Source organism: Polistes dominula, unplaced genomic scaffold, assembly GCF_049000335.1.
Source record: "Polistes dominula isolate Pdom_NZ unplaced genomic scaffold, Pdom_raw_medaka contig_77, whole genome shotgun sequence".
NCBI lineage: Eukaryota > Metazoa > Arthropoda > Insecta > Hymenoptera > Vespidae > Polistes > Polistes dominula.
This window is the reverse complement of record NW_028301152.1, coordinates 8,638,863-8,662,647: the sequence shown is the minus strand read 5'-3', so window position 1 is coordinate 8,662,647 and position 23,785 is coordinate 8,638,863. Positions and strand designations below refer to the sequence as shown.

The window sequence follows — 23,785 nt, the reverse complement described above, 5'->3', positions numbered from 1 at the left end:
TAGTTTTTTTTTGAAGAGAGGAAAAAGGGTATAGAAGGATGGAAGTAAAGGGGGAAAAGTTGTGTTGACGAGAGGTTGATCGTGAAAAATATACGTGGCCTGTAGATTAAGAAATTAATTGCTATAGACGAGACATCGTTTAATATACCAACGAACTACCTGATTGGCTTATTTTATCCTTTGATATATAGGATACCTATTTTAATATATACAATAAATATTAAACCTATTTTTTTTTCGTTTTTACTTTTTTATAGAAAATTAATATCAAACTAAGTACTTGAAAAATATTACACATAAACCAATAATCAATTGTTTTTTTTCTGTTATTGGTATAAATAAATACGATTGATTTTATATTTTATAAAAATATATCTATTGAATATTTAATTATTATTTTTACTATTTTTTTTTTATTATATATAGTTATTATTTTCACAATATTAGGTGGTCCCAAAAATTTCTTCCTTTTTTTGATGATAAGTTGAACAATATTGTAAATATATTTTTTTTTATTTGTATTTTACGTTATTTTATTTAAAAATATCGATTATACTTTATTTTACCTTTTACTATACTTTAAATTATTTAACATGAAAAATATTATGTGCCTATAGAATTACTAAAAAGAAAGAAACTTATGGGTCAACCTAATATATTATTTATTTTATTTTTAAAAAAGTAACATTTAATGATAATTATTTACATAGTTACGATTTTAAAATTACAATTTTATATGTTTTGTATTATTTTTATTATTAAAAAACAAAAGTTATATTACTTACTATAGAAAGTTTGAGAATAATATTAGGTTTGTATTGATTTAAATTATATTTTAATTTATATCTATACAATTTTATACATTCATAAAACAAAAAAATAAGAAGAAGAAGAAGAGGGAAAAGATTACTATGTGACAAAATGTAACATGACTAACAATTAAAATAAATATTAGATATTTTATTATTATTATTTTGTAAAGTAAGCGTAGTGTAACGCAATATACAATGTTTTGTTTATTTTTTTCTTATTTACTAGTAGTAATTATCTTTGATACACTATAATGATTTGTTGTTTCAATGTATATGTAAACGAAAGAGTTCAAGAAAAAGATAAAGAGAGAAAGAGAGAAAGAGAGAGAGTATATGAGAGAGTTGATATCAAAAGTGTGTTCACGAGAATGTGTTACTATAAATTCCCTAACGCAAAAAGCAAAATGGTGGTCCTGTATTAAAGTGAACGCAAAGCTAACATTTTTTTTCACTTCGTTAACGTTTTCCTCGTACCCGTAATTACACGATAATTACATCTTTCGGGTATTCATTACTCAGTATAATCGTATTGCTATATTACAGTACTGACACGTAGAACTGCCCACCGATGGGATATGACTTATCGACCAATTCCAACTAAAAGGACCGTCCACGCAACTCACATTTTTCTGTCCTTTTTTTATTTTTATTTTTTTTTTTCATTCTTTCTCTCTATCTCTCTCTCTCTCATTCTCTCATCGTTTTTCTCTTTCTCGTATTTTTTATCTAACATTTTTTAAATAGTAAGTCAATTTTATTTTACATCAAAATTTTATTTGTTAGTTTCTTTTTTTTCATTCTGTCTCTCGCTCTCTCTCTTTCTCTGTCTCTCTCATTCTCATTTTCATTCTGTCTCTCTCTCTTTCTCTGTCTCTCTCATTCTCATTTTCATTCTTTCGATTCAAGTAATTTTTTATCTAACATCTTTTTATATTAATCTAATACCACCTATAAGGTTTCAATAACATTTAATATTCAATTTTTATTATTTCCGAATGATTAATGAAAAACTATTATATTTCCCATAATAAAAAAAAAAAAATTAAAAAAATATTTGTCAAACTAGCCATAACTTAGACGATAGCATAAACGTTAACTAGTGATTTTATTTTAGCATAACCAAAAAAAAAATAAATAAATAAATAATAACACATTTGAGAGAAAAAAATTAGTGATATAAACGTGAAAAAGACAATGGTCTTGAAATGATTTCGAGAAAAGCAATCAGAATCACTTTTTTGCTTATCGATCGGTGCTATCTTTTCTTCTCCCCTTCCTCACCCCCTTACATCCGTTCTCCACCCCCTAAAGAAAAGAAGTCGAGGTTTTGCATCGAACTTACAATACTTCCATTGCTGTAACTGACTGACGTCCAATCTTCTTCTTCTACTTTTTCTTTTTTCTTTTCTTTTATTTATCTCTCTCTGTTTCTCTCTTTCGTAAGTGGTGCCACCCGCAGAAAACACGTTTGGTTAGATCTTGTCAGCGTGGGGTAAGAGAACCCAGGTTCTTCTTAACGTTGATACGAGCCTGCCTTTATTTAGAATTCCTTGTAACGCACCGCTGGTGGTCAACGATTGCTATACCCTTTTCTTGAGCCCTTACCCTTTTTTACATTTATTTTTATTCTTATTGTTAATTCTTCCTTTTCTCGCCTATTTAATTTATAACAATTTATTATCTATAAATAATTGTACAATGGCATAAATGTGATTATATTTATTTGTAATTTGTATTACTAATTTGCTTCATTAATTTTTATTAATTTTTCTTGTTCATTTATTTAATTTATGCCAATTTATTATACAATATTATAAATGTAATTATATATTTTATAATTTTGTATTAATAATTTGTATTATTAATTTTTATTTATTTTATTTTAATATCAAAATATTGTGCTCATTAATTTTTATTAATTTTTCTTTTTCATTTATTTAATTTATGCCAATTTATTATATAATATTATAAGTGTAATTATATCTATTAGTAATTTGTATTATTAATTTGTTTAATGAATTTTTATTTATTTTATTTTAATATTAACATGTTGTTATGTTTTTTGTATTTATTAATTTTTATCTATTTATTTATTTAATTTATGCTACAATTATTTTACAATATTATAATAATGAATTTTTATTAATATTATTTTAACGTTTAAATATTGTACTCATTATTTTTATTAATTTTTCCTTTTCATCTATTTAATTTATCTCAATTTATTATATCATATTATGTTAATGAATTCTTTTTTTTTTAATTTTATTTTTGAACGTCAGAATCTTTGACATATTTGTGTACTTATTAATCTTCCTTTTTCATTTTTTTTTAAATTTATATTAAAATTAATATACAATACAATATAACAAGTATACTTATACCTTATTAATTCATATTATTAATTTGTCTAATTAATCTTATTTTATTATTAATTATATTTCAACGTCAAAATTCTTGACATATGATTGTACTTAATCTTTCTTTTTCATCCAATTCATCTATCCTAAAATTACTATACAATATTATTGTAGAAGAGCATACTTATATCTTATTAGTTCACATTATTAATTTGTCTAATAAATCTTTTTTTCTTTTATATTAATTTGGTTTCAATTTCAAAATATCTTGACATGTCATTGTACTTATTAATCTTTCTTTCTCACTTATATTAATTTATGCTAATATCTCATTTCTCGTTATATTTCAAAAACATACTTATATCTTATTAATTCATATCAATTTGTCTAATCAAAATTTTGTTTAAATTATTTTTCGATATTCAAAAATTTTCTTGTCAATATTTTTAGAAATGAAATAAGGAATTAATATATATATATAAAATTAAAAAATCACTGTAAATCAATTTTAATATTGCTCTAAACCAGGGGTCGGCAACCTACGGCTTGCGAGCCACACGCGTCTCTTTGAATGTGAAGCCGCGGCTCTTTGGTTAAAAGAGTTTAGTAAAAAAAAAATCGATTAACGAGGATTAGGCATCGATGAATAAATAGATTAGTTTTTTTTATTAGAAAATCAAAAAACTTCATTTATGCGAGTACTATTTATTGTTGGTAAGAAAAAATTTTGTGGCTCTTTAAAAACTTTGAAATTTTGTAAATTGTAATTTTTGGCTCTTCCGACTCAAAAGGTTGCCGACCCCTGCTCTAAACATTTGAAAATTTATTTCAATCATTATTTGATTTAATTTTAATAATGACATCATTTTTTCCCATTACTGTCAAATTTGACAGCAAAATAAAAAAGAAGATAATATATAAATTAAGATACCGGAAGTAAAATAATAATAATAGGATAATAACAGTGATTTTTGTTAAAGTATGAAAATAAAAGGTATCATTCGACGCGTAAAAATACCAATAAAAAAGTTCTTCCTCGTGTCATGTTTTTATTTATTTTTTTATTTTTTATTCTTCCTTTTTTTTTCTCGAAAAGAAGTTAAAAAAGGGTTTGTGAAGGTTTGAAAAATATTGCAGAATTTTTACCTGTTCGTTCAACGATCTGTAATAGCTAGGCTGCATACCTTTTTCACAACGGCGCCGAATTCAGTGGCGTAGGAAATTTATGGAGAAATGTCAAGGATATTTATACCTCTTTCTTCTTCCTTCTCCTCTTCCTTTCTGTTTTTTTCTTTTTTATTTTTTTCGTCGAGTATCGGTTTCTCGCTTTCGATCGAGATAAAAGTTCTTAAGAAGAAGAAGAAGAAAAAGAAGAATAAGATTAAGTTAACGATTAAAGTTACAAATCTACGATTTCTCCAATATAAAAATTCGTATATACTTGAATCCTTTGAATAATTTAAATATTGTATAATTTTCTGTCAACACGATGTGATGACAAAAACAAATAAAAATAAAAAAAAAAGTCCAATGTATTATTCAAACATTTTATACGAAATTTGTAAATATTTATCAAGACATTTTTATTACTAACAAAATATTTTGTTTCTATCGGAACTATGTAACTTTAGGAATTAAAAAAAAACAAAAAACAAATTAATAAATAAATAAATATAAAAAAAAGATAAAGAGGAAAATGCAAGTTTTGAAATATTATAAATAAATTCTAAACTAATTTAATTTAATTTAATTTAAATAAATAAATAAATAAATAAATAAATAAATAAATAAATAAATAAATAAATATAAAAAAATAGATAAAGAAAAATTCAAGTTTTTAAATAAATAAATTGTTATTTAATTTAATCTAATTTAGTTTAAATAAAAAAATGAAAAAAGCATAAAAAAAAACAAAATAAAAAATTAATAAAATTGTAATACAATAAAAAAAAAAGAGAAAGTAACGAATGTTAAAGAAGAAACATTTCATCTAGTTGCTGTCAGCAACTTTTATTAAAATTTTAGAACGAACCGGCTAATTAACTCGAGCGAGTTTACCAACCTGTCGAACTTGGCTGACTCGGAGACCAGGTGAAACAAGAAAGTCTCGAGGTTCGACGAGGTAGAATGAACAGAAAAAAAAAGAAAAAAAGAAATATAAAGAGCAGAAGAAAAAATAGAATAAGAAAAAAAAAAAGAAAAAAAAAAGTAGAAGAAGGAAGAAAGAAAGAAGATGATGATGATGATGATGATGAAGAAGTGGGTGGGAGGTAGAAAGGTCTTTTCGTGTGCCGCTTATATTCGTCTAAAATGTTATTTCCAGGGCCCTTACCCTAATTATAGGTTTCGTGGCACCAACAAAGTCCTATCCTTTCTTTTTTTTTTTTCTTTTTTTTTTTTTTACTCTTCCATTTTTTTTTATATATTTTTTTTCCTTTTCTTTATTTCAGGGTAGGCATACCTATTACTTTGACTCACTTGCAAACACACACACACACTCAAATGCACACAAGTATGCATACAGCAGACATATACATACATATACACAAATATAGAGAAGAAGAAGAAGAATAAGAGGAAGAAATGTGTGCCAAATTCCTTTAGGCGAAACACCCTGAAAAGCACGCGAACAACAACAGCCATAAGTTTCGCGCATAAATCTCATGAAAAGAATGGAGAATTCAGACAGGAGAATCGTGGAAACCAGAGATGAGATGATGCTGGGATTTCAAATTGGGATGGGATGTGGTTTTATGGGATGGGGAAATTTGAAGGATGAGAAGTTTGTACGATTTATACGTTTTTGATAATAATTCATTATTCGATTGTAAGAAAATATACTCATTGGAAAATTGTCATCATTTATAAGAACATTTATCTATTTTTTTTATTTTTCTAACATTTAACACTCTGTTGACCGGCTATTTTTTTAAGAATTTATCCCATGTCACTGGCTATTACTTCGTAATTAAATTGAAAAGTAAAACAATATAAGTAATTTTTAATAAATTTTACTTATTATTATATTTTAAATAGCGTGTTGTGAACAAAAAGCGTATCACGAGTTAACTCGTGACCGGTCAGCAACGTTCGGCCACAGAAACACGAGTTAACTCGGGATTGGTCAACAAAGTGTTAAATTTGGATCTAATAACCTTCTCATAAAAATCGGTACGTTTTTTTTTATCAATTCGTTATTACTATATTTTAATATTTTTTTTATATAAATAATTTGCATAATATTTTATTATATTTGTTTTAATTTTCTATTATACAATTGTAAAATATAATAATTTTTAACACCTTATCTGTTTTTCTTATTATTAGGTGTGTTCATTTCAAAAAATAAAATTTAAAATAATGCAAGTTATTTATTTATTTTTTTTTATTTTTTTCAATTAAATACTCTCATGTACATATGTGCCCATAATTATGAAAATGGTCTAAGTCAAAATTAATAAAAAATAAGTTTATCAGTTATTATGCACTACATTATTATAAACTAAAAAAATTCAATGTAATTTTCATGATATTTGATGTTATTTCAATATTGTATAGAATTCATATAGTTCAAATGTAATTCTTTTTAAATATCTCGAAACAAGAGATATATGACTTACATTAGACCACTTTTATAATTATGGGCACATATATATATTTTATATATTTATATCATATATTTATTTCTTTATCTTAATATATATAAATTACGTGTAACGTTGTTTGTCCGCAATGAACTCCTAAAATACTGAACCGATTTTAATAAAATTTTGCACACTGGGTGCAGTTTAGTCTAACTTGAAAGATAGGATAGTTTATATCTCAATTTATAATCGCAATATTATTTTATTGCGAATTATTTGTTTATTAACAAAGAGTCATGATTATCTCTGTTAGTTCGATAAGATACTAACAGATGGCGGTATAAGGTAATTCGTTGACTTAAAGATGTGTGTATCGGACCGATTGTGAGCAACGCGTGGTGGGGCACCCTTCATTTTTATATAAATTTATATTATTACAAAACTCTTGAATTGAAATAGGAAAAAATAAAAAGAAAATGTGATTGTGGTGAGTGAAATTTCTACGATTGATCAAACACCATATAGATTTTCTGTTATCGAGTTTTGCATTTACGATCGCGTGACTTTCTCTCTCTCTTTTTGATTACGTATTTTCGATTTCTTTGACTAATTGACGATCGACATAAATGTCGATTAAATTGCATCTATCCTTTCTCCTAAATAACTGATCATTCAATGTACACAGATCGTATTATTATTTTCGTTTTACATATGTAACATACGTTGAGTATCTACGAATTGATCTTCTTACGTAGTTATGGAAAGTTCAAAGAAGAAACTGAAAATTAAAAAAAAAAAAAGAAGGGAAAAAAGAATATGGAATACTATGAAATTTGATGTGTCTTATAATATTTTCAAACTTCTTACTACTTTTGCAAACTTTCACTATAATTATATACAATATGAATAAAACGAATTATCTTTCAAATAGATTCAATGTACAATTTCATATGTATTATACATATATACTTACCATACTTATATACTTACATATAAATATTATAGATATTATTATTCAAATGGGTAAAATATTTATGTTAATAAAATATTTAAATATAATATTGAGTTATATTTTACTAAGTTTATTATACTTTACCTGTATTGGTACATGAATACATTTATAATATATATTTTTTTAAATAATTTAGTTTCATTTGAAAAATAATATGTTTCGTAAGATTTGTATTATTTATTTCCCATTTATGATTATTATTTTTATAACAATAAATGCATTGCGTAGAAATTTTTATTTTAATTTTTATTTGAAAAATAATATTTTTTATAAGATTCGTATTATGATTATTTTTATAACAATAAAAGCGTAAGAACAAAAAAAAACATAACAAAAAATGCGTAAGAATTTGAGGAAAAAAAAATTAATTTTATTTGAATTTTGTTCATTTTATTTTTTATAGACTACGGAAAATATTTCAAAAGTTTATAAAATTTTGTACAAATAAAAAAAATAAAGACTATACTACTACTATTATTTTACGAGCAACTTCCGATAAAATTTTATTGCACACACGGTTGTAAAAAAAAAATAAAAAAAAAACGTGAGTCACGTTAGTTCGAGTCAAAAGCATTCATTTTATATGAAAATGAAGATGTTTTTCTTTTTATAACTCTTACAACATTAGTTGATTTTAATTACAAAGTTATGGTAATATTTGACCAGTGTGTCTAATAACTTAATGTATATTTCTTACTTATGTTTACACACATACACACATGTTAGATATGTAATTCTTAAAAAGAAACGTTTGAAAATCATTAAAGATCGTTGCTGTATATCTTAAGTAAATTTCTCAAATAATTAAGTATGTAAAATTTACGATAGATCGAATTTTAACATCATCTTGAATATTCTAATCTAAGTAACACTTTAATCAAGGTTCATTCAAGATTTACGAGCTTAAATATCAGGTTGTGTTTAATTTTTAATGACCCGTGCAAATTTATAAATGCTACTATATTACGTGAATAACGAGACTAAAGTAATTAATTTCTACAAAAAAATTAATATTATTTTTATTTTGTTGTAATTTATTTTTTAAAAAAATTTTAAAGAGCTTCGTAAAAAGTATTGTCTAGGTAACAAGGGTAATTTTTAAAAATAACACGGTTTTATAAAAAGAAAATAAATGTTCAAATTATAAATATATTTGTTAAATTTTTAAATAACTATTTTTATTGTTATTATATTTTATTATAATAATAATTATTATTATTATTATTATTATATTATAATTATATTACTATATTATACTATATTATAATATAATATAATAATAATATAATAATATTATATATTATTATTATATATTTTATATATTATTAATATTATATAATTATATTATTTATATTATATATATGTTAATATAATTTTATATAATAATATAAATAATAAAATTATTATACTATATAACTATATTATTTAATTATATATATTAATATAATATATATTAATATTATTATATATATTAATATATATTATTAATATATATTATAAATATATATTATAAATATATATTAATATAATTCTATAATATATATATATAATAATAATTTATATTATATTTATTATATTTTATTGTTATATAACAATATTAAAGCAATTTCTGTTGAAAACAAAAATTGTTAATAGAACAAACCCAAAAATACATTATAAACAAAAATTATTTGGAAAACAAAAAACAAAATATTTCCAAATTAATTAAAACATTTGATTTACAATAAATAAAGATAAAAAGGCTTTGGAGAATGAAACGTGGTTAATGAAAATTGTTTTTTGATAAAAGTCGAATTTGCGGATGTTTTTTTTTTGATTGGAAGGCGCTAAAGTAAGATGAGAACTTACTTGGATGGATGCTGTAGGATGTTTCTCAAAGCCGGTCGTCGTCGGAACCATAATATGTACGTGGTGCACGTTCGTTCGTTCGTCCGTATGTTCGTACGTTGGTACGATATGCATATATATGTGTGTATATGTTAGAAGGAGTGTGCGAGTGGAACAATGATACCAGTTTGACTGGTGTGCTTCTCCCACCATCATCGATGTGAAAGAACGCGAAGCATGTTCTCTCTCTGTGTAACGTTCACAATGTTCAAACTCACAAGAAGACGAGATCTTTTCATACACTTTTTCATAATAAAGATAACCAAAAACTTATTTAGGGTAGTATATAGATAATATCATTAACTAATCTATATTTAAAAAATTAAAAATTAATGTGTTCATTTAAATTATAGGTAAATGTTACTTTTATAATTTAAAACAAAATTGTATTGTGTGTGAATTGATTTAAAGGTTATTTTTAATAATAATAATATTAATAAAATATTAAGGATTCATAATTAAATTAACAATTTTAAAATTTATTTTTTATTTATTTAAACTTGTAAATTTATTACTGTTGTTTTTTTACGATTATCGTAATTCTATATAGATGATTATTATTATTTTAATATTAATTAATATTATATATTCATTATTTTATATTATATTATATTAACTAGTATTAATTAGTTAATTTTATACTAATTAATCTTAATTTAAAAAATAAATATTTAAATTTGAATTATTAAGTAAATCTATAATTATTTATTATAATTCATATTATTATTTGATTATTTTATTTTATTATTTTAATAATTTATTTTGTCCAAAAATTTCTATCATTCATTTGACTATATTCCATAAAAAAAATATTGTTGTTTGCACAAACCGGTTGATTAAAAATTTACGAGTTTTATAAATTAACAATTTAATTAGTTGCTTCCATATAATATTATTCAAGTTATGATAGAAATACGATAATATCCAATAAAACTCGTTTTAGATGATTCTCTTTCCCCCTCATCACACCCCACCCCCAAGTAGTAGGTTTCATTTTTTCCAAACGTGATTTCTCGATCATCTTCCATTCAATTCCTATCTAACCCAACTAGACAATAAATTTTAATTAGGAGAAAGTGTAAAGAATAAAAGTTGACACGCATATCTTCTTCGAGCGTAAAAAATGGGCCGTTCGTGTGTGTTGGAATAGCAAATCGTTCCTGAATAATCAGATTTAAATTCCTTTTATCCATTACGTTTCTTGTACGATTCAGTAGGATACTTTAAAAAAAAGAAAAAGAAAAAAAAACTGGTTAGTGACATCATTCTCTCTTTGTCAGGATAATACTGAACGATAACCGTGAAATATTGTCAACGGTCTTTTATATATTTAACTTGTTACAAATCAATTCTTATAGTTTTTTTTAACATTAAGAACAATATTTGTTAATACCTAACTAAAAAAAAAAAATATTAACAAACAATTGCAATTGTGTAGTTATATAAATTAATATTAAATTATATAATAAAGTAAAATAATATATAATAAATAAATATAAAAATAAAAAATATAATAATATTTATAAATAATAAAATTATAAATTAATATTAAATAATATAAGAAAAATAATATGTAATAAAATATATAATAATATATATAAAAATAATAAAATTATAATTTAATAAATTTATATTTAATTAACATACTAAGTATTATTTAAATTTTAGGTTATTAGAAAATATAATATATTCAAACAGATAAGCAAATTTATAATTTCAAAATGAAGTATATACTAAATAATAATAATAATAATAATAATTTATATCTTAAAGAAAAAGAATTGTTTTCAATATATTAAGCTCAAAATTGTTCAACCTGTCCACATATTTTCATACAATGTCAAATTAATGCCAAATTTAAGAACAAGTTTATTATGATAATTTAATTACACAACATTAAGACACCCAATATAATACTCAAATTTGTATATTAAGTTATCTGGAACTCTATAAAAATATACATAATCTAATAAATGAAATAAAATGTGTATGGTATTATATGATAGTTCTAATTTGCATTTTATTATAGATGATTAAAATACAACAAGAACAAAAAATGAAGATATACTAAATTTGAGGTTATTGATCCGTGAACAGTTTGAATGATCATTTAAATTGATGGTTTAATATCATTTCCGTTACAATCATAATTATCATTATTATTATTATTATTGTTATAAATCTTGCGATTAGGTTACATCATTTTGATATAATTTTAAATAAATCGAGTATTTTTATATTGATAAAAATATATAGATTCAAATTTCCCGCCAAAAAATGTTAATAAAGATGGACGAGTTAAGATCTAACGGAATTTGCTCGTTTAAAATGAATATGATCATCGTCAATTCATGTGTGTTTCTATTACATATGTATGTCAACTAGAAGAAGAAGAAGAAGAAGATGATGATGATGATGATGATCAATATTTTACTTTTGAAAATATGTAAATGACTTTTTCCTGTACGTGATCACATCACGACTCTCATTGGTCGTATATAAAATCGACAATAAACTCTAACATACTACGAACCTACAGGATGATTCATAAAGAAATATTTATTATTAATTTATGATGAATTTTTAAAAGAATTTTCTATTCAAAACATATGAATAAATGTAAATCCCATTTATATGTTTTTATTTGAATTCTACACATACATAGAAAATTGGTAATAATTTATTTTTTGTGACGTTTAATTGGACAAATTTTTAAATTTATGTTTCAGACAGTTTTGAAAGTTTATGTGTCGAGGTTTTTTTTATAGATAATTTGTATTTATTGTTAAAATATTAATTATTATTAATTTGACATTAATATTTTTATTTATTTAATATTTTTTTTTATTATTAAAATGGTATTAATATTTTTTAATATTGAGTGTGTTGAAAAGTTCTGAGCCCAAAATAGAAATAATTCCTCCCCTAAATTTTTCTATTTTTTTTAAATTAAATTTCTTTTTTCTTTTTTTTTTGTGAATTGCCAAATTAACAATCAAATCTTTGAATATTTTACTTTTGTTGATGCATTTATTAATTTGTAAATATTTAAAAAATTAAAATTCTATATTGGAATATATTTTCGAACAGAATTATAATTAAGAGGGGAAAAAAATGTTAAGGAAATGATTTATTACTCAAACGTTTCCACCTTTATTTGGTAAATCAGGACCTTCATCCAAATCCTGTAATAAATTAACGGATTAAATTTAGTTGACTTGAAAAGGATTAATTTATGGATTCAAAAATGTGTTATACATTATAGTTCGGTCAAATGAACCTAATCATCATTCGTAAACGTACATAAATCAATATAACATTTTTTTTTTATAAATGCAACATTTTAAATTGATGATCCTTTCTTTATCGTGGATCATTTTATACATAAATACATGCAAGCATATATAAATAATTCGAATGAAAAAGTAGAAATATTCCAAAAGACCATAATTCAATATTAAAACATAACTAGGGTGAATAGTAAAAAAAAAAAAAAAAAGGAAAAAGATAACGTGACTTATTCAATCTCAGGTAGAAAGTTAAAAAAAAAAAAAAAAAAAAAAGGGAACAAGAAAGCGAACGAACGAACCAGTGAGTGAACGAACGAGCATGCGAAATACCATTGGATGATTTTAATTTAACGTGTTCAACATGATTCGTGATGCACACGTATAGATAATAAATGAAAATTAGTTCGAGTCGTGTTTAAAAAAGGGTCGTAGGATATTTTCTACGATGTAAAATAATGAATAAAAAAATAAAAGGAATAAAAAATAATAAAATAATCAGGACACAGGATAACAGGGGTTCTCAAATTATTTTTTTATATTTTTTATCCTATAAATAATAATCGAAAAAAATTATATATGTATATGTATGTGTACTCCGTTATAAAAGTATTTTATGATTAAAAAAAACATATATATATATATATATATATATATATGTATATCTCATAATGGATTTTTGAACAAAAAAAAAAGGAAAAAATATGGAAACATTATAAATTTATAAAAATTATATTATAATTTAATTATTATATATATACTAGGGGTGCCCCGGCCACGCGTTGCTGTGGCTAATAAATATATAGATAGATCTGAATCTACGCACATAACATTGATCTTTTTTTTCTCTTTTTTTTAATATCGAACCAACTGCGCATGAGCGGTAACATAAGATCACCACTTACTTCACATCATATAATTTTACATTGTCTGAATATAGGCACATAACATTTGTCTTTTTTTCTCTTTTTTCTTAATATCCTTTTAAAGGAAAAATAATTATGATGGGTCACCCTTATCACGCAGGGGTATAAGAAATATAAGAAAAACTAATATCATACCTACCGAATATACACAAAAAATTTCATATAAATCGGTCAAGTCGTTTCGGAGAATAAGAATAACAAACACTGTGACAGGGGAATTTTATAGGGATAAGATATTAATAAATTATATTATTATAAATTTATACTATTTTATTTGAAATTGCATAATAGATTGTTTTTATAAAATTTATTTTGGACATATTTAATATTAAAAAAAAATTTACCCTAATATTTAATTAAAATTATTCGCAAATGAAATTCTTGTTACATATTTTATAAAATCTTGTTACAATATTTGGAAATAATAATAATTATAAAAAAAAGAAATAATAAAAAACTGTATATAATAATAATAATAAAAAATATTTAATTACTATATTAAAATACAATTTATATTTTTAATAAAAATATATTTATTGAAAGTATTACGTAATAAAATTGTACAATAAAAAATATAATCGTAATGGTACCGTAATTTGAGAAACTATGTGATATATATATATATATAAAAGAAAAGGAAAAAAAATAATGAGAATGAGAGAATGAGAGAGAAGATTCGTGGCGACGATAATTCAAAAGTCATTAAAATCAGACCAATTACCGTAAATTGTATGGCTAATCGTATATACCGACGTGTTCTTTGATAACTGCGTGTTCTACTACATTTACACACACATACACATACATATATATGCACACACTCGTGTACATAATACGAGTTTAGAAACACGTATGCATAAAACGTATCGTAGTTACGGTAGTCACCTTTCTTATGGCAAAAAAACCTTTTGCAATTGGCCGAGGATAGCTTTTACTAGACACCACTCTCCTTTCATCTATGGGAAAGTATCTTTCTTCTTACCATACTCCATTCTTCACCTTGTCCCTTGCTTATTAACTTCGAACGAGTGAATGAAAAGAACAACGACAAAAATAACATAATGAAAAAATATTAAACGTAGTAGGTTGAATTTAATCAGTAGATTTTGCTCGGCTTTCTGATAAACTAACTTTAATAGTTGTTATGTTTTGATAATTGAAATGGATTTATTAACTTGATTCCAAAGCACTAATTAGAACGTTTGAGATATCAGTATCTTTTCATTTCTAATAATTTCATAAATTCATCCCTACCCCAATAGCATCCTCACTCCTCCGTGTTTTGGGGTAGATGGTTTTATTTTTATTTTTATTTTTTGTTATGAAATTTATCCATAGTAAATATAAAAAATAATATATAAAGTTTCTTAATGCCAATTAATAATAATAATTAGGATTTGTAATTATATGAAATATTAAATAATAGGATGTTTTTTTCTAATTACGATAATAAATCTCATAAATCATACTAATTTTTTTACGTTTAAATTGAAATTATTAATGTTAACTTTTTATAAGATTATTATAGTTTGAAATTCGGATTATTTTTATTACTTTCAGTTTCTTATTTCATACTTAATGATTTAATGTTATATTAATTTTTTTTTCGAATATTTTACGCATAAGTAACAATTTTCTTTTCTAATAACAAGTAAATTGTATTTTGTTATGATAAATTGATTTTTTTTTTTAATACTAATCGAATTATATATATTAGATCATTAAAGTATGAAATTCAATTATTCTTGTTACTTTTAGTTCGTATTTTATAATTGATAATTTAATGTTATATTTATTTTTATTTTGTTAGAAAATTTTACGCACGAGTAACAATTTTCTTTTCTAATTACCAGTAAAACGTATTTTTTTTTTTTTAATTACTAATCGAATTATATAGATATATATATAAGTTCAAAAAAATTACCTGAATGAAAAAGAAAGAATAAAATAAAAAAATAAAAGCAATTTAAAGGTTCGCGTGATTCGTAAGAAAAGTATTCTCTCCGTCGATAAAACAGAGTTAATCAAGGCAAGTCATTACTTCGTAAGGTTTATTAACGACCCAGTCGGAGTGGTTTGAAAGAAGATGAGTCTTACTAGAGATGCAAAGATCGAATGAGATGACGAGTAACGTCCTTCCTTACCTTACCTTTTTTAACCAAAACGAAGGGTTGCTTGGGTTGCCAACACAACACAACACAACACAACACACCACAACACAACTTGTGGTGTTGCACACACACCTGTTTTTAATAAGAACAAAAACCTACCGCGGTACTTTAATGAACGAACCGACCTTTAAATCCTTCGGCGATGACCAAAAGAATCATTCAAAAAAAAATTTCCTAAGTTAGTCCTAAGATTTTTTTTTATTATAATAATTATAATGTTCGATGAACACATCCTGTATGGATCAATGAACAAACGAAAATAATTTTATCGATGAGATAATTGCAACGATTGATTCATCAAAAAGATTATTAAATTCATTTGTCGGGATTGAAATTAATTTTTAATGCAGAAATATAGTGAAATGTTATATTAAATATGTTTAATGATTAAATGTTTTATTTAATTTGATTGTTAATTTGAATTAATTTGATTTTTAATTTAATTTGAATTTTAATTTAAGTTGAATTAAAAGTGAAATGTTCTTATTTTGAATATATTGAGTAGTAGTATCCAACATTCATTCTAATTAAAATTAACTTTTAATGCAGAAAGAATAAAATATTAAATAAAGGAAATTTAATTTGCAATGTTTTAGTTTAAATTAAATGTAAAATTTATTATTTTAAAAATATTTGGTTGTAATATTCAATATTTGTTAGAATGAAATTAATTACAATTAGAAAAAGAACATTAAATTATTTAATGTAACAAATTTTAAAGTACAATATATTAATTTAAATTAAATGTAAAATTTATTATTTTAAAAATATTTATTGTGGTAGTATCAAAGATTCGTTATAATTAAATATAATTATTAATTAATATAGAAAGAATAAAATATTTAATATTATTAATTTATATATATGTATATATTTTTATTTATATTAAATGTAGAACAAAATTCAGTGTACAATTTGGTACATGAATCGAAAGTTAAAAGTGTGTTTCAATTTACCACAAAAGTTTTCCCTAAAAAAGCAAATACAAGAAAGAAAAATTCTACTGTATTATTATTCTAATTTATTACATTATAGTTTATTCCAATATTATATAGTATTTCTTATCGTTAAAATGAAACCAATTAATCGTTTAATTTCAGATTGATTTTATACCGGTTTTACACGTTGCATTTTACTACTTCTTCTAACGCGTCATTCAATGTCAGTTTTAACAAACTGGACTGATTTTGTTCTTCAAAAACAATCTTATTTTTCTTATTAGAAATGAAATTTCTTAGTTTCTAACAAGAATACAACCACTTGACACTTGCGATAGACGTGTACGTTGATTTTAAACCCTTTTTTTATCTATGGAATATATAAGAGTAAATATACTTATATACATAGGGGTATACCTTATATCAAGGTGCATAATTAAGTTTCTCTTTTGCCGGCCGATTTTCGCTGACTAGTAAGAGAGTAGGATAGTGTTCATCAAGTGTATATACTCGGTGTACGGATTTAAACTTAATCAACTGTCATTATCTCGACACGGTGATTCTCTACGTTTCTTGGATTATTTAGAAATCAAAGTTATTTCATTTCCACGCTTAATTAATCTCAACTATCTTATATGTATTTATCTTACCTTCTTTTCTATCTTCTTTACTCTTATTTTTTGTATGAAAAAAATATACGCGTTTAAATTTACTCCTATAAAATATTTAAAAATTAATTGTATAATAATATAAATTAAATTTTATATTTTATACGAATTCAAATAGTTCGATCTCGTCATTAATATTTAATTTATATTAAATTTAATAAATTAATAATAATAAATAATTTATAGATATAAATAAATATAAATAAATATATTAAATATAAAATTTTAAAATACTTTAGTTATTACATAGTTAAAGTTACACGCATTGAAGTCTCCTAACATTACGAGTATTAATTCATCAAAAAATTATTAATATTATTAGTAATCGAATAAATGTTAAATAAAATAACAATATAAATATATACACATTTAAATTAAATAAATTAACAATTATATTTAAATTAAATATATTAATCATTGATATATTTAATAATTTATATATTTATTCTTTTTTATCTATCTACATTAATAGTTTCTAAAATAAAATTGAAAAAATATATAGATAATGGAAAGAGAAATTGAACCCTATTAAGGTTTGCACATTGAACCGTAATTATATTTCCATGTAATGTTAAAAAGAGAAAATCATGTTTTCACTTCTCATTAAAATGGTACCCGAAGAAAGCTCGTCCAACGACGTTGATGTTTAATCGAATGTCTTTCACGTTTATATCGCAGGTATATTGAATGACGGAAAGGTGGGGTGGTTAGAAAAATAAAAAAATAAAATAGTTCATTAAATTCTCACTCACTACTGTTGAGTTGAGTTTATTCCATGAAATGCAATAAACGTTGAGAGTGTTGGTACGTGATTGAATAACGTTTTACTCTCGTTATACGTTATCTATCATTAATTTTTATTTTCTTTTATAATAATTATTGTCAGTTGTCGATTAGTAATTGGTAAACCTGCGAAAAGGGTGGACGTCTTGAGATTGTCGATTCGATCGGAAATTTGTTTACAAAGAAATAATAAATAAATAAAAAAATATAAATAAAATAATATTACATATATTAAATTTACTTAACCAATTGAAATTGTAAATTGCATGTCAGGTGGGGGTGGTCATTGAAAATATTTATTATTATTATTATTATTATTATTATTATTATTATTATAAAATTGATTGTATTTACACGTATAGAACACCTATACTAATTGTCTATCTTTCATTTTTGAATTTAACTTTCCCTTATTTGGTATAAAGGATAAAATAATACTGTAAAAATAAATCGTGTGACTAGATTTCAAATTAAACATCGAATGTGACCACCAGAACGGACGTCAAAGGGACATTTCTACAAGATCCTTTCGTATATGGTTAATCTATCCGAGAAGAGAGTAAGGAAAGGATCAAAGTACGAAGAGTGGCATTAAATCTTCTATGTCTCCTTTAAAAGCTGTGTTAACTTAGAAAAGGAGACACGACTGTAAAGGTCACCGACACTTTCAGGCCCCTTTTTTGGTATTTCACTACTACTCCTGGCTAACTAACACGATATTTTCTTATTTTAGTTTTTTTTATAGTATTAACAATAATATAAATAACGAGATAACAAACTACAATTCGTTTAGAATAATAAAACAACAAAATTCTTATTGTTAATTATGTTCATTTTGAGTGTTAATGTGTTTTAGTGTTAATTATTAATCAGTTTAATCTTTGAATTCATATTGGAATAAAATTCCTATTACTTTTTTAATTTAATTTAATTTGAATTACCATAAGAATAAAATTCATATTATTTTTTAAATTTAATTTACTTTAAATTACCATAGAAGTAAAATTCTCGTATTATTTTTTAAATATAATTTTCTTTACCAATTATAACACGTATATTATTAATATATTTAATAAAAAGTTATATATATAACAAAATAAATTATAATAAATGATATTTTAGAAACTTTAACAAGTAGAGTAACTTAATATAAATTTTTTAAGTAACGAGATAACATTGAAAAAACTCACGCACACCTCTTCTCATAGTGTAAGTAAAATACACCCATGCAAAAAAAATTAAATAAATAAAAAAAAATATTAAACATTTATATTTCTATTTAACTAAATTCTGTTTAAATTGTCAAACACGTTTCGTAGATCGTGATTGACTTAATGATTTTAATTACCATGAAGTTGAATAGAAAAGAACAAAAAGAAAGAAGAAAGAAAGAAAGTGAAAGAAAGAGAAAGAAAGAGAAAGAGAAAGAGAAAGAGAGAGAGAGAGAGAGAGAGAGAAAGAAAATGTCTTTAAGGTTAATGCGATATACGTGTTCTTGAAGCTCGAACGTCAAAAGGATTAGCTGTAATCCATTAAGAATTCTCTGTTAGTGTCAGCAGATTAGCGTGAATAATTCCTTTAATATAAGAACTTGGGTTTTATTTAATTTTTTTCTTTACTGATTACCCGTGTTATGTAGTTCCTTTTCATTCAAAAAAACAGTTTATGATCTATATTATTATAATACTCGATAATAATTCACTTGAACTAATCGATTATGTCTAATCTCTTATCAATATTATCAATCGGATGTATGTATGTAATAATATTAAATTGATGTGTTTACATGACAATAGATTTGCATATTATAAATCAATGCACGTATAATTTAATTATTTTTTAAATTTATTATATATATATATTATATTTTATTTATAATAAAATACAAAATATTTTTTTATTATATAAAAATATTTTATATAGAATAATAATATGAAATAATATAATATATAATTATATATTAATAAAATAATTAATATAAAATAATAATGTAAAATATATTTTTATTTATTATATGTTGTTATATATATATATATATATATATATATATATATATATATATATATATATATATTTATATTATTTTATATGATTTTTATATACATAAAAATAAACTAAATTAAGAATTATAAATTTTTTAAATTTCAATTTCAATCGAATTGAAGAAACATAACCAGCAAGTATAATATCAACCGGTGGGTAAGGTTGGTAGCACTTTGAACGTAGATGTGGTAGCACAAAACTCACGTGTGAGATTAAAAGAGAGAAAGAGAGAGAAAATATATAACACATCGATGGGGGCAGAATGACTTATGGTGGAAATAAATACCGGTCTGTTGAGATCGAATATCTGTGCCCCAGTTTCGATCTTACTTATGGTTACTCATCTTCTTACGTGTTTTTTTTATTTGACTTTTTATTTTCTATTTTTGATTTGATTTTATTTTATTTGGTAAATCGGTACGCAGTGGTAACGATTTCTCATGGTGTTAAAGAAGCGTGACTACGAGTTCACCATAGGAAGCCAAACACTCAGAGGGGGAGCTATAACCAATATGATGTAGGAGCCTAAAACCTTAACGTTATACTCGTACCTTTACTCGTACCTTTACTCGTACCTTTATTCCTACCTTTATTCGTATCTTTAATTCGCTACTACATTTCTACTACAACCTATAAATATATATTTAAATATAGTAATGTTATAATTTATTATATAGAATATTACATATATATATATAACATAAGTTTCAGTACACATGAAAGTTTTATGATGAATCTCTTTTGAACGCTTAATTTAATCGCCAAAACCTAAGATACCATTTTTATAGAGCAGTTAATTTTCTACAAAAATTTGTATTGTGCACTTTTTAATAGACATTTATTGTCTAGTTATAAAATTCATAAACAAAAATGAAATTTGTCTAAAAATCATCAAATTTAAATCTTTAATATCATTCAAATGGTGAGGTTTACGGAAAAAATATAAGATACCTTTTTTGTAGAGCATTAAATTTCCTACAAAATTCATCTAGAACATTTTTCTGTACAATCAATAAATAATGAGATATGAATTTTAATCTATTGGACTGAAAAAAAATAAAAAACTGCGATGCGGAGAATCTTCCTATTAAAATTAAGAGCTCATATTGGATGAAAATTCTTTTAAGGTGTCTAGGAACTCATTTTTGCGTGGCACTTGAAAAAAAAAAAGTCATTTTTTTGACCCACCCTAATGTATATATATATTCCATTAATTAAAAATTAAATTAAAATTTAATATCATTTATATATTTATATTTTTTAAATTATTAATATTAATATTAAATAATTAATATCATTATAATATAGAAGATTTAATATATAGAATATTACATATGTCACTCATTAAAAAATAATTTTAATTTAATATTATTTATATATTTGTATTATATTATTATAACTAAATAATTTCTATTACTATGATATAAGAAATTGAATATATAGAACACATATAGAAATATTATAATTTAATTATATAAATGGATGAGTGCAAGAATATGGATAGATTAATTAAAAATTTTACAAGGTAATAATCCCGTACGAGCTATTGAGAATAAGTTTGATTATATCCGTGTAATTACACGCGATCGTTTTATCTTTAAAAAGACACGAATTGATATACACGAATATAATTAATACTTGTTAATAAATGATAACAATCTGATACGATTTGTTATTACATTTACTAATAATTATCGATATGTGTAATACAATTAATCAATTTAATTGCTAACATTTATTTAAGATTTTTGAAGTGTAATATACAGTAGATGTAAAAAGTATTCGTACACCGATCAATTTGAAATAAAATGTTGTCGAAATGTAATTTATTAATTAATTTTTTTTTATAAACAATGAATTTTTACATACGTCCATACGTCAGTTTTTGCAATAGTATTATATAAAACATTATTATTAATATTACCAGTTATTTATTAGGTTTGATTTTTAATTAGAAAATATAGACGGTTTTTACGATCTTAATTTAACAATGAAACAATAATTGATCATACACACATTCCGTATAAAATAAAAAAAAATAAATCTTATAAATTAAAATTAAAATAAAATAAATATAATATACAAATATAAAATTAAAATGCAATGAAATCGTAATTCGTTGAAAATACTCTGACGAAAATTTCTCACGCATGTTAAAATTTTTTACTCTAATTTCTTTTCTGTTTTATTTATTTATTTATTTTTCTGAAGTATGGATAAAATATACTTAAGTTCATTTTAAACGTCGAATAAATGATCTCTCGGCTCGTATAATTCGTAATAAATCAACTTGGTCTTTATCGTTATTAAAGTAAACCCATTTGCTAATATTTATTCCAGTTTAATCCTATGGTGGTACTTCTTGTTGGGTGGAAGAGGGTAGGAGAAGGTAGAGGTTAAGAAAAAAATTCGAGAAAAAGGACAAAAATTCTGGTAATTTCTTTATCAACTCGTCGTAAATAATAATAACAACAATAATAATAAAGATATAATGTTGGTTGTATGCGTTACTAAAGCACCGACTTTCTAGTTAGAAGCAACCATGATGGGGGTCGTTTAAATCAACTCGCGTTCAAAACTAATTACTCTTTATATTATTCTCCCCCTACCCTTTCCTCTGCAACCCTACTTTTTGCGAAGACTTTAATCGGTTTCTTTCCAGAATGATAAAAAATGGTGGATATATTTAAACAAATGTAATGAGTAATTGGGAAATGGAAAATATTATATGTGTATAAATTTTATATGAATAAAAATATATTATAAAAATATATAAATATCTATATTATAAAATTATATAAAGTAATATATAAATAATAAATAATATATAAAATAATTTAAAAAATATTAATAATATAATAAAATTATAAAATAATAGATAAAATAAATAAAAATAATATAAAATATATATTTTATAATTTTTATAAAATACCCATTTTTTATTTGTGTGTACACACACGTGAGTTACTCTCCAACAGAAAATGGTATTTTTTGTTCTTGTTTTTTTATTGTAAATATTTGATTGAATCATTGATCTTATCTTGAGTCCTTGTACATTCGTGCAGAAATTTTGTCCTATTTTTATTATTTTTTGTTGTTATTTTCTATAATTTTTGTTTTAATCGTTTTTGCATGTTTTTACCGATAATCGGACACCCTTTTGCCTTGAGCAAAAGCAGGTGAGTAGACCGGACGCGGGACTACTACTAGTCGTCGGGTCGCGTGTCTTGCCATATGCGATGCACACACGCAACAAACATCTGTTCTTGATGGCAGATTCTCGAGAAATCTTAAGAAAATCGAATGGAATCCTT

At 23.4% G+C, this 23,785-nt stretch overlaps 1 protein-coding gene and 1 long non-coding RNA gene across 6 annotated transcripts in view; one reads left to right on the top strand and one right to left on the bottom strand.

Moving 5' to 3' along the window:
- The window catches only part of LOC107065933 (uncharacterized), a 41,165-nt gene extending 31,437 nt beyond the window's left edge, over positions 1–9,728 (bottom strand). For all 3 annotated transcript variants that reach the window (XR_016178500.1, XR_016178501.1, XR_001475658.2), the window contains exon 1: positions 9,617–9,728. This is a non-coding gene — a long non-coding RNA (uncharacterized LOC107065933). The remainder of the gene's footprint in view (positions 1–9,616) is intronic.
- The window catches only part of dgo (ankyrin repeat domain containing protein 6 diego), a 159,406-nt gene that overhangs the window by 54,100 nt on the left and 81,521 nt on the right, over positions 1–23,785 (top strand). The gene's annotated exons all lie outside the window — the stretch shown is intronic.